This window comes from Moschus berezovskii, chromosome 15 (genome assembly GCF_049115385.1).
Source record: "Moschus berezovskii isolate FMDL1 chromosome 15, NW_MosBer_1.0, whole genome shotgun sequence".
Lineage (NCBI taxonomy): Eukaryota > Metazoa > Chordata > Mammalia > Artiodactyla > Moschidae > Moschus > Moschus berezovskii.
Window position 1 is genome coordinate 86,382,094 of NC_142474.1, and position 12,396 is coordinate 86,394,489.

A 12,396-nucleotide genomic window follows, 5' to 3' on the forward strand; every position below is an offset into this window, starting at 1 on the left:
AAAGCAGGGGACATAGAGACAGGGATTTCTTCCGTGGGTCAGGAACATCCCCTGGAGGAGGGCGTGGCAGCCCACTTCAGTACTCTTGCCTGGAGAATCCCACGGACAGAGGAGCCTGGCGGGCTACAGTCCTTGGGGCCACAAAGAGTCAGACATGACTGAGCGACTCAGCACAAGAGCACATGAGAGAAGAAATGGGAGCCACGGCTCAGGGAGGAAGAGTCACAGCAGCACAAGAGTCAGAACCCAAGGGAGCAGTGACAGCGTCAGAGAAAGGAGAAGTTGAGAATGACTGTTCTTTTTTCTCAGTCCACTTTGACAATGTGAAAACTGGGCTTTTCCCCATAAAATAGAAGTATTCTTGTATATTCAAGGGATCCATGAACCATAGGTTCAGAACTCCAGGTTTAATGGAGTTCCCTGGTTGCCTAGTGGTTAGGATTCTGGGTTTTCACTGCTATATCCCGGGTTCAATCTCTCCTTAGGGAATTAAGATTCCACAAGCTGAGTGGTGCAGCCAAAGTCTGGTTTAAACAAGACTGTTGTTGCTTAGTCACTCAGTTGTGCCTGACTCTTTTGTGAACCCCTGGGCTGTAGCCCACTGGCTTTCTCTATCCATGGGATTTTCCAGACAAAAAATACGTGTGTGGGTTGCCATTTCCTTCTGGGAATCTTCCCAACCCAGGGATCAAACCAGAGTCTCCTGCTTGGCAGGTGGATTCTTTAACACTGAGCCACCAGGGAAGCCTTAAATAGAGCTGCAGAGGAACAAAAGCAAAGAGTAAGATTCCACGAGGCAGAAACATGGAGAAATGGGAAAAAAGTTCTGCAAGGAAAGAAAGGAAGATGGGCATTCCCCTCCCCACCCCAGCTTCTCTCTCATCTAAACTTATGCCCCACATTCAAAGGGAGCACCGTGGTCTTAAAACTTGATGATAGGAGCCATTCTAGAAATTATATCAGATTGGAGCCAACCCCCTGAACAGTGTTACCTTAGCAAATACTCACATCTCAAGACCTAGTGAAGGGACTCCCACAGATGAAAACGGACATTTTTGAATCGAAACAATGTTAGCCCAAAAGATGTCCAGGGGCCAGTAGGAGTCCTGGGTGCAATGGATGGAGAACTGGAGCCAAGACTGCAGGAAGAGGTGCTAAGGCTTCTCTCTTTTCCAGTCCCTGTGGGCTATAGAACCGGGAGCCAGGATGAAGTGAACCTTCCTCTTCTGGGGAGGGAAGAACCTCCCCTTACGCCTCTGTACAGAGCCGTCTCATGATTAAAGAAGGTTGTTTATGTTGAAACCATCAACCTGAAGTGTTGGCTGTGGCTGGTCCTGGAAGGCACTTTGGAGTTGAGCTCCACAAATTCCACCGTTTCCCAACTTAATTTTTAACTCCAAATATGTTTGGCCTTAGGAGCTTTATTTGAGAGTTCTACTAAGACACAAAGAAAATTGAAAGAGACACATGTACTCCAATGTTCATCTCAGCACTGTTTTTAATAGCCAGGTCATGGAAGCAACCTAGATGTCCATCTGCAGACGAATGGATAAGAAAGCTTTGGTACATATACACAATGGAGTATTCAGTTCAGTTCAGTCACTCAGTCGTGTGCGACTCTCCGCGACCCCATGAATCACAGCACGCCAGGCCTCCTTGTCCATCACCAACTCCCGGAATTCACTCAAACTCATGTCCACAGAGTCGGTGATGCCATCCAGCCATCTCATTCTCTGTCGTCCCCTTTTCCTCCCACCGCCAACCTTTCCCAGCATCAGAGTCTTTTCCAGTGAGTCAACTCGTCGCATGAGGTGGCCAAAGTATTGCAGTTTCTATTACTCAGCCATTGAAAAGAATGCATTTGAGCCAGTTCTAATGAGGTGGATGAAACTAGAGCCTGTTATACAGAGTGCAGTAAGCTAGAAAGAAAAACACCAATACAATGTACTAACGCATATATATAGAATTTAGAACGATGGAAATGATAACCCTGTATACGAGATAGCAAAAGAGACACAGATGTATAAAACAGTCTTTAGGACTCTGTGGTAGAGGGTGAGGGTGGGATGGTTTGGGAGAATGACATTGAAACATGTATATTATCATATGTGAAACGAATCGCCAGTTCAGGGTCGATGCATGTTACAGGATGCTCGGGGCTGGTATGCGGGGATGACTCAGAGGGAGGATAAGGGGAGGAGGGAGGTGGGAGGGGGGTTCGGGAGGGGGCACTCATGTACACCCGGGGCGGATTCATGTCAACGTACGGCAAAACCAACCAATGTAATATTGTAAAATAATTAGCCTCCAATAAAAATAAAAAGAAAAATGTACTGTAGGATTTTGAAACAAGAACAATATGAGAAATGATGTTTCTGGATTTAGGCCAGCCTTTTTACAGGAATAGGGATACTGACATGATATTCTTTAACCTCATGCTGTTTTCTTAGGGGTATGTTTTTGAAGCATCTGGGGGCTGGAGTGGGGGTGGGCAGGAATTGCTCAAAAGAACAGAGGCTTTGTTTTGGATGACTTGGAGCAGACAATGTCCCTATTCAAGGGATCAAGAGGGGCTGGGCAAGGGGTAATGGATGGAGGAAGAAGGAATAGATCAAGTGTGAAAATTCTCTGCCAAACAGCCTCATAAGCTTCCTTCCAGCTAATCTAACTCTTTTCAATGAGAAGCATGAACTAAAGTGTTGCTTGGATGATCTTTCCACTTTTTTTTCCACAGAGGTGAACATGGGGGAAGCCGCAGGGCCTCTGTTCCTTTGCAATCAAGAGAGAAGGCCCTGTGCCAAACATGAATAATGAGATCCTCCCCTCCAGTCAGTCAACAAGCGATGCTCATTAGGAAAGGTGACTCAAAACTGCCCTGTCCCTCCCTGGAGCTGAGCTGCATCCACCAGGATGGCTGGAAGGTGTCCACACTTCCCACGTGCCCACCCCACAGCACAGGCAAGCTGCTGCAGAGCCAAGCATTCAGGGACAAAGGGGAAAGGAAAAAAAAATCTCAAGAAGTATTGAAAACAACTCATCATCACCTGTTTATTTGTGCTTCTGTGATATAGAGGATGTGCTTGCTGCCTAATGGGTTCGAGAATCTATGATGTATAGGAATGTTTTTCTAAGTGTGGTCCTAAGGCCACAGGCTTCAGAATCATGTGTGCTTTCAAATTCAGATTCCTGGGCCCCACCTCAGACCTACTGAGTATATATCTCTGAGGGGCTACAAAATTGATGCTTTAAATTTGTGGTGTCAGAGAAGACTCTTGAGTTGCTTGGGCTGCAAGGAGATCGAACCAGTCAATCCCAAAGGAAATCAACCCTGAATATTCATTGGAAAGACTGATACTGAAGCTGAAGCTCCAATATTTTGGCCACCTGATGCAAAGAATTGACTCATTATAAAAGACCCTGATGCTGGGAAAGATTGAAGGCAGGAGGAGAAGGGGGCAGCAGAGGATGAGATGGTTGGATGGAGTCACCAATTTAGAGGACATGAATCTGAGCCAACTCCGGGAGATAGTGAAGGACAGGGGAGCCTGGCGTGCTGCATCCATGAGGTTGTAAACAGTCAGACACAACTTAGTGACTAAACAACAACAAGGCTGCTGGCTGGGGCAGGTCTTGATGAGAAAACGGCGGCCTCCAGGATGACTCATACCAGTGAGGACTCCCCACAGCTACTGCCGCCAGTGGTCTTTTCCCACTAGTGAGCCACAGGACCCGCCCCATCACCTGAGAGGAGACCCTCCAATGCTAGCAGATCCTGCCATCACCAGTCAAACTTTTTGTGCCATTAAGAGCTTGGCCCAGTGCCCCAGCTGGACCTGCAGCAGCATCTTCCCCAAGCTAAGTTCATAAGGGTGGAGCCATGCTTCAAGCCACTTCAGCTCTCAAGAGGATCAACTAGTATCTTTCCACAGAGAAACTCGTAGGCCGTAGGGGTGAGACTGAAGCAACCATCTGGACCACAGAGACTGTGGAGGACCACATTTGAAGGCAGAAGGAAAAAGTACAGTCTGACCATGCTGTTCCTCCCCCAGGCTTACATAGCACCGCCCAGGCTGGCATAGCCACCCCATCTCCGCCCCCCCCCCCACCTAGTTTCTCTGACAGGCAAAAAGAGAACCCCAAATGGACACCCTGCTTTCTCAGCATTGTGGAATGTGCTTCTAGGGAGGTCTGTTTGGGTCTTGCCTCAAAGAAATTACTTGAGGGAGTGGCAGGGCTCCACCATCAGGGATCAAATAGACACAGGGTGCCAGGCTTACAGGGACCTGCTTGCAGCCCTCTGTGAACCATGTTCCCACTTAACATGTGCGGGAGCAGACATCCCAGCCTGTGGCTTTGCTGGGGGTCCCATCTGGCCAGGGAATACCGTTCTTTGGCAGTACTGTCTGAACTGAGCCTCCAGTCAAGGGGCCCCACCAGCTCATTCTTCTGCCTCACTTCAGCAGGAGAACAAATAACTCGGCCTCTATTCCTGCCCATCCAGGGAATCTGACTGGAGAAGACTGAGTAGCAACAGAGTGCACCCTGTGGTGCTGGGTGGTCTTGGACCCAAACTGACATATTTCCAAAGAAGATAGTCAGATGGCCAACAGGTACCTGAACAGATGCTCAACATCACTAATCGTTGGGGAAGTGCACATCAAGGGTCCCCTTCCATTATCTGATGTCACTGTCTTCATATGGAGCCTCCAGATCACTAGTTTAGTATAAAACGAGGTAACGCAGGAGGAGCCAGATGGGTGAGATGTCCAGAATGAGGTGTGGAGAGACAGCACGGAGCTTCCACACCCCTCCACGCATGCCACTCTGAGGTAGTGGACCTCAGGATGAGAGCTGGAGTCTGTCCCCCTGTGCACAGAGACCATAAGATGAAGGTAATAGCAGGAGTGAGAAGGAGCTGAGCGTGCCCAGATAAGAGGTGAAGAAACCACATGGTTCTCACTCTGGAAGTCAAGGCGACCTTCCCAACTGCACATGTACAGAAAGTCTCCTCCAGGGTCAAAAAGGGAGAGGGCGCCACCCCTTAGTAGGTGATATCAGCCTACTCCGAAGCCTCTTTGCTAGAATCCATCTTGATCTCCTTGCAGTCCAAGGGACTCGCAAGAGTCTTCTCCATAGCTTTCTTATCCATTCGTCTGCAGATGGACATCTAGGTTGCTTCCATGTCCTGGCTATTATTAAGAATAAGAAAGCTATGGTACATATACACAATGGAGTATTATTCAGCCATTAAAAAGAATACATTTGAATCAGTTCTAATGAGGTGGATGAAACTGGAGCCTATTATACAGAGTGAAGTAAGCCAGAAAGAAAAACACCAATACAGTATACTAACACATATATATGGAGTTTAGAAAGATGCAAACGATAACCCTGTATACGAGACAGCAAAAGAGACACAGATGTATAGAACAGTCTTTGGGACTCTATGGGAGAGGATGAGGGTGGGATGATTTGGGAGAATGTCATTGAAACACGTATGTTGTCATATGTGAAACGAATCACCAGTTCAGGGTCGATGCATGTTATAGGATGCTCGGGGCTGGCATGCGGGGATGACCCAGAGGGAGGATAAAGGGAGGAGGGAGGTGGGAGGGGGGTTCAGGAGGGGGAACTTATGTAAACCCGGGGCAAATTCATATCAATGTATGGCAAAACCAACCAATATAATATTGTAAAATAATAATAAAAAAAAAGAGTCTTCTCCAACATCACAGTTCAAAAGCATCAACTCTTCAGCGCTCAGCTTTCTTTATAGTCCAACTCTTACATCCATCAGTTCAGTTCAGTTCAGTTCAGTCGCTCAGTCGTGTCCGACTCTTTGCAACCCCATGAATCACAGCACGCCAGGCCTCCCTGTCTATCACCAACTCCCGGAATTCACTCAAACTCATGTCCATCGAGCTGGTGATGCCATCCAGACATCTCATTCTCTGTCGTCCCCGTCTCCTACCACCCCCAATCTCTCCCAGCATCAGAGTCTTTTCCAGTGACTGGAAATACCATAGCTTTGACTAGATGGACCTTTGTTGGCAAAGTAATGTCTCTGCTTTTTAATACGCTGTCTATGTTTATCATAGCTTTTCTTCCAAGTAGCAAGCATGTTTTAATTTCATGGCTGTAGTCACCATCTGCAGTGATTCTGGAGCCCAAGAAAATAAAGTCTTTCACTGCTTCCATTGTTTCCACATCTATTTGCCATGAAGTGATGGGACCAGATGACATGATATTAGCCTTTTGAATGCTGAGTTTCAAGCCAGCTTTTTCACTCTCCTCTTTCACTTTCATCAAGGGGTTGGTTTAGTTCCTCTTCACTTTCTGCCATAGGGGTGGTGTCATCTGCAAATCTGAGGTTACTGATATTTCTCTCAGCAATGTTGGTTTCAGCTGTGCTCCTTCCAGCCCGGAGTTTCTCATGATGTACTCTGCATATAAGTTAAATAAGCAGGGTGACAATATGCAGCCTTAACGTATTCCTTTCCCAATTTGTATCCAGTCTGTTGCTCCATGTCCAGTTCTAACTCTTGCTTCTTGACTTGCGCACAGGTTTTTTAGAAGGCAGGTAAGGTGCTCTGGTATTCCCATCACTTTAAGAATTTTCCACACTTTGCTGTGATTCACATAGTCAAAGGCTATAGTGTAGTCAATGAAGCAGAAGTAGATGATTTTATGGCATTCTCTTGTTTTTTATATGATCCAACACAGGTTGGCAATTTGATCTCTGGTTCCCCTATCTTTTCTAAATCCAGTTTGAACATCTATAAGTTCTCAGTTCATGTACCGTTGAAGCCTAACTAGAAGAATTTTGACTATTGCTTTGCTAGTGTGTGAAATGAGTTCAATTGTGCAGTGTGCCATTTGAGCATTATTTGGCATTGTCTTTCTTTAGAATTGGAATGAAAACTGACCTTTTTCAGTCCTGTGGCCACTACTGTTTTCCAAATTTGCTGGCATATTGATAGAATGATCTCTGTTCATTTCCAAGGCAAACCATTCAATATCCCAGTAATCCAAGTCCATGTCCCAACCACTAATGCCAAAGAAGCTGAACGGTTCTATGAAGACCTTCTAGAATCAACACCCAAAAAGATGTCCTTTTCATCATAGGTGACTGACATACAAAAGTAGGAAGTCAAGAGATACCTGAAGTAACAGGCAAGTTTGGTCTTGGAGTACAGACTGAAGCAGGGCAAAGGCTAATAGAGTTTTGCCAAGAGAACACACTGGTCATAGCAAACACCTTCTTCCAACAACACAAGAGATGACCCTATACGTGGACATGAGCAGATGGTTAATACCGAAATCAGATTGATAATATTCTTCTCAGCCAAAGATGGAGAAACTCTATACTGTCAACAGAAACAAGACCGGGAGCTGACTGTGGCTCAGATCATGAACTCCTTATTGCAAGATTCAGACTTAAACTGAAGAAAGTGGGGAAAACCACTAGGCCATTCAGGTATGACCTAAATTAATCCCTTACGAAAATACAGTGGAAGTGACAAATAGATTCAAGGGATTAGATTTGACAGAGAGAGTGCCTGAAGAACTATGCACAGAGTTTCATAATATACAGGCAGTGATCAAGACCATCCCTAAGAAAAAGAAATGCAGAAAGGCAAAATAGTCATCTGATGAGGCCTTAAAAATAGCTAAGAAAAGAAGAGAAGCTAAAAGCAAAGGAGAAAAAGAAAGATATAACCCATCTGAATGCAGACTTCCAAAGAATAGCAGGGAGAGATAAGAAAGCCTTCCTAAGTGAACAATGCAAAGAAATAGAGGAAAATAATAGAATGGGAAAGACTAGAGATCTCTTCAAGAAAATTAGAGATACCAAGGGAACATTTCATGCAAAGATGGGCTCAATAAAAGGCAGAAACGACATGGACCTAACAGAAGCAGAAGATATTAAGGTGGCAATAATACACAGAAGAACTAAGCAAAAAAGATCTTAATGACCCAGATAACCACGATGGTGTGATCACTCACCTAGAGCCAGACATCCTGGAGTCCAAAGTCAAGTAGGCCTTAGGAAGCATCAGAACTAACAAAGCTAGTGGAGGTGATGGAATTCCAGCTGAGCTATTTCAAATCCTAAAAAATGATGCTGTGAATGTGCTGCACTCACTATGCTAGCAACTTTGGAAAACTCAGCAGTGGCCACCAGACTGGAAAAGGTCAGTCTTTGGGATCCTTCCAATCCCAAAGAAAGGCAACGCCAAAGAATGCTCAAACTACAGTTGTCTTGCAGTCAGTAAATCAAGATATATTCCTGGCTCCTAACTTCCATTATAGCTATAGAGAAATCAGCTTTCACTGTAATTGCCATCCCTTTGAGACTGAGCTTTCTCCTCTCTGGCTGTGTTGTTAAAGAATCTTTTCCCCATCTGGTAGTCGTCAGTTTTTCTATAAGATGTCTAAGTGCTGTTAAAAAGAAAAGTATTCATCTTAGTATTCACTGGGCTCCATGGACCTAATGATTATTATCTTTCAACAATTCTAGAGATTTCCAAGCAATTAATACTTCAAGCATTTCTTTGTTCCCATTATTCTTTCTGGAATGTTGATTAATCTCATTTCTATTGCTTTCTATCCGCGTGCTGCCTTTAGGGTAATTTCTTCAAATTAATCCTGTATTACTTATTTATTGCTGTATAATAAATTACCCACAAACCTAGCTGCTGAAAGCAACAAACATGTACCACTTCACACAGTTTCTGGGGGACAGGAATCCAGGAATGATTTAGTTGGGTGGTTTTGGCTCAGTGTCTTTCACAAGGTGATGGTCAAGTGACCCTGGGGCTGTCATCAATGGAGGTGGGACCAGGGCTGGAGAAAAAGCTGCTTCCAGGTTGGCTCACTTTCATTCCTCCCCACAGGGGCCTCTCCCAGGGCTGCCTGAGTAGTCTCTGGACAGACCAGCTGGCTTCCCCAAGCTGAGGTATGAGAGAGGGAAAGCAGCAGCAGGAAGCCACAGTATCCTTTATGACACAGTCCCCGAATCACACACCTTCAGTTCCACTTTATTCAGTTTCTTAGAAGCAAATCAAGAAGGCTGATCTATGCTTAAGGGAAGGAGAATGAAGCTCCACCTCCTGAAGAGGAGAATATCAGAGAATTCTAAACACTTAAGATCACCATACAGGGTTTCCCTGGCAGTCAGGTGGTTAAGAATCCACACTTACACTGCAGGAGGCAGAGGTTCCACTCTTGATTGGGAAAATAAGATCCCACATGCTATGCAGCATAGCCAAAAAATAAATTTTAAAAAATCACCACGCAAATTTCTGCAAGGACAGAGGAACCTGGTGGGCTACAGTCCATAGGGTTGCAAAGAGTCGGACTTGACTGATCAACTGAACATGCGTATTTCAGTTAGTCATCTCTCTTCGGTTCTGTTTAATCTGTTGTTTCTAATTTCAGTTACTAAAACAGTCATATCTAGACATTCAGCTAGGCCTCTTTTTTTCAAACCTGCCTAGTGATTTTTCACAGTATCGTGTTATACATCTAATACCTTCTTTGATTTCTTTAAACATGTTAAATTGTTATTTTATATTGTGTGCTAACTCTAAAAATCTTCAGTCCTGGGAGAATAGACTCTCACTCCTGATGTCTTGTTCTTTAGTGTGTGTGTTGCTAGCTTTGACTATGAACTGCTCCTTTCTGTTGGAAATTTCTCTGTGGAAATTCCTTGGCACCTAAATTAACGTTGTTGTTGCTCAGTCATTAAGTCAGGTCAGACTCTTTGCAACCCCACAGACTGCAGCACGCCAGGCTGCCCTCTCCTTCACCATCTCTCGAAGTTTGCTCAAATTCATGTCCATTAAGTCAGTGATGCCCTCCAACCATCTCATCCTCTGTCGCTCCCTTCTCCTCCTGCCCCCAGTCTTTCCCAACGTTAGATTGCTTTCCTCCAAAGATGTACATTTGCTTCTGACAACTGCCTGGAGTAACAAGCAATTCAGGACACTTGGAGTTATATTCTTGGCTTAAGGTTCAGATCACATGCAGCATATATTTGGACCAAAAAATATATTGTGAGGGCCATTACACATTCTCAGGGGGAAATTCCATCATACTCCTGCCAACCAGTGCTAAATTCGGATTCAGATTTCTTTGATGTCTCGTTTCGAGTGACTTTCTTTTCATCCATCTCTTTTACATTGCCATTGAAGTCCCAGCTTTCTGCAGAGATTTATCACAGTCTCCAATTGATATTGTGACCTTAAGCTTAATTTCTTGCCCCACAAATCTAGGATTCAGCAAAAAGCTCAAGAGAAGCTGGTGTTGGTGCTACCTTATCACCAGTGTTTCTTGTTTTCGCTTTGTTTTTGACCTTTGTTAAGGTCATGCCAGGTTAGCAATACAGTCACAAAGATAATTTTTGACTGTTTACATTGGGAGGGTCATTGAAAGTATCTAATCTTCCAACTGCTAAAAATGCAAGTTTCCAATTCACTCTCCAGTCCATTCCAGGTTGCCTCCCCTCCCACTCCATTTGTTTTTGTTGGTGGTTTTTTTTTGTTTTTGCCGCACCACACTAGTCCCTTGACCAGGAATTGAAACTGGGCCCCTGGCAGTGAAAACATGGAGTCCCAACCACTGGATGGCCAGAGAATTCCCTTTAAGTTGTTCTTCTCAGTATCCTCCACGTGGTCCAATCAAATGGTCTTCCTTAGTCATCATCTTATTTGACCTTTAAGCATCATTTAACTGGTTTAAGGACTCCTTCCTTTATACAGTATTTCTTTCCTGGCTTCTTCAACACATTCCCTGGATATTCTTATTTGATCACTGACCTCTCATTCTTAGTTCTCCTTTCCTGACCTTTTGTCTTCTACATAACTTCTCTCTATCCAGTCTTCCCAAGGTGATCTCCTATAACCTGATGGCTTCTATCTACATCTCGATGATTCTCACATTTTGGTCTCAGGCCAAAGCCTTGAACTGAGTTTTAGACTTATATCCAGCTGCTTACTTAGCATCTTCACTTGGGTAACGTTCACTTTAAACCTGTCCAAAACAGAACTCTTGGTCTTCCGCTCCAGCATCTATTCTTCCTCCAGTTTTCTCCACCACAGTACATGACTCTGACTCCACCTTGCAGCTCTAACCAAAGAACTAGGAGTCATCTTTCATTCACCCCCTTCCTGTCACTATCCCATCCGGTATGTCAATCTTACTGATTCTATTTTTATCTTGAAGTTTTTATTTATAAAATTTTTATTTATTTTTAACACCAAAAGCATTTTTTATTGGGATACAGACAATTAACAATGTTGTAACAGTTTCAACCAAACAGTGAAGGGACTCAGTCATACACACACATGTATCCATTCTCCCCCAATCCCCCCTCCCACCCAGGCCGATACATAACACTGAGCAGATTTCCATGCACAGTACAGTAGGTCCTTGTTGGTTATCCATTTTAAATATAGCAGTGTGTGCATGACATTCCCAAAGTCCTCAACTATCCCTTCCCTCTGGCAACCATGAGTTCATTTTCGAAGTCTGTGGTACAGACGCTACATTTAAGACATCCTGAATTTTCCCTTTCCTGTCCATCTCTAAAACTGCCACCTGAGTCCTAATCATTATTATCTCTAACCTGTATTAATGCAGTTGCTTTTTTATTGGCTTACCTGTGTGCATTCTTGATTTTCACAATCCATTTTCATAGAGTCAGCAGAATGCTTTTTTAAAAAGGAAAATTACTCATGCTAATGCCTTAATTAAAATGATTCAATGGCACACCTTTGCACTTCGAATAAAATCCGTATTGTTTACCAAGACCCTTAAGCCTTTCCCTACAGGATGCTTAGTTATATCTCATAACATTTATTACTATCTGAAACTAATCTGTTAATGTCTTTACTTATTTTCTGCTTCCTCTCTTTAGACTCAAAATTTCCATTATAGAACTACAACAGGACAACTGTCTATTTGTTCCCTACCATAACCTCAGTAATTATTAGGTGATTAATAAATTCTTATTGTTTGGATCATTCATATTCTAATAGTTCTCTGAACACCCAGTCTTCATGGCAGAAGTATCTACTTCCACATTTGTGCTCAAATAACATTTTGAACACACCACAATTATAGTACTCAGGTGTCTACAAGTGTATCTCCTTACTAGAGTGTGAACTTTGCAGGAGTATAAATCATGGCATTTTCTTCTTCAAATTAGAATTCTAGGGTCTTATTCACTACCTGATACGGCATAGGTAAACAAATGCATGTTTATTGAATAAATGAATGAATGCTAATGAACAGTCACAGAGGCTTGAAAAATCATTTTCAAAATTACTTTCAACTACAGACAAGAAAAACAATATGAACATAACCTTTGGTTCTGGAAAAACAACTAAAACT